This window comes from Cricetulus griseus, chromosome 2 (genome assembly GCF_003668045.3).
Source record: "Cricetulus griseus strain 17A/GY chromosome 2, alternate assembly CriGri-PICRH-1.0, whole genome shotgun sequence".
NCBI classification, from domain to species: Eukaryota; Metazoa; Chordata; class Mammalia; order Rodentia; family Cricetidae; genus Cricetulus; species Cricetulus griseus.
The window spans coordinates 295,516,573-295,517,326 of NC_048595.1; the positions used below are offsets into that span (position 1 = coordinate 295,516,573).

At 38.7% G+C, this 754-nt stretch overlaps 1 non-coding gene across 1 annotated transcript; it reads right to left on the bottom strand.

Annotated features, from left to right (window-relative positions):
- Positions 1–201: 201 nt before the first annotated feature.
- LOC113834104 lies at positions 202–308 on the bottom strand. Its single transcript, XR_003482404.1, has one exon. It is a non-coding gene; the product is annotated as a U6 spliceosomal RNA (small nuclear RNA).
- Between the last annotated feature and the right edge of the window lie 446 nt (positions 309–754).

Sequence of the window (754 nt, forward strand, 5' to 3'; positions counted from 1 at the left end):
GTTTGTGGATATTGTGAAGGGTAATGTTTCTCTGATTTCTTTCTCATTGCATTTATATAGTAGGGCTACTGATTATTTTGAGTTAATTTTGTATCCTGCTACTTTGCTGAAGGTGTTTATCTGCTGTAGAAATTCCCTGGTAGAGTTTTTCAGGTCACTTATATAGACTATCATATCATCTGCAAATAGTGAAAGTTTGACAAAAATATGGAACACTTCATGAATTTGCATGTCATCCTTGCTCAGGGGCCATGCAAATCATCTCTGTATCGTTCCAGCTTTAGTATACATGCTGCCAAAGAGAGTACCAGCAAAGTCATCTTTAAGCCCCTTATTTGAGTTCTTTCTTCTTCACTTCCCTTGCCTTTGTGGCCTTGTTTTGCCCCCTGGAGACACTTCTCTGAATCTTTATTTTGTGCCTGGGTCCGTCTAGGTTTGTGCCTGAGAAAGAACCACAGATCATCTGGATCCCCAACAGTGTTTGATATTACATTTTGTTCCATTGGTCTACATGTCTGTTTTGTGCCAGTTCCATGTTGTTTTTAATTACTATGTCTCTGTAATGTTTTCTTGAGGCCTGGAAAGATAATACCTCCAGAATCCTTTTGTTGTTGTTGTTATTACTGCTGTTGTTTTGTTTGTTTCCCTCCCATCCTCCCATGCTCACTTTCAAAGAAACTGTAGTCTGGGTCTTGAGAAACACAGAAGTCCACAAAGCTATGAATTCTATTTATCCACTAGAAATGCTAGGAAA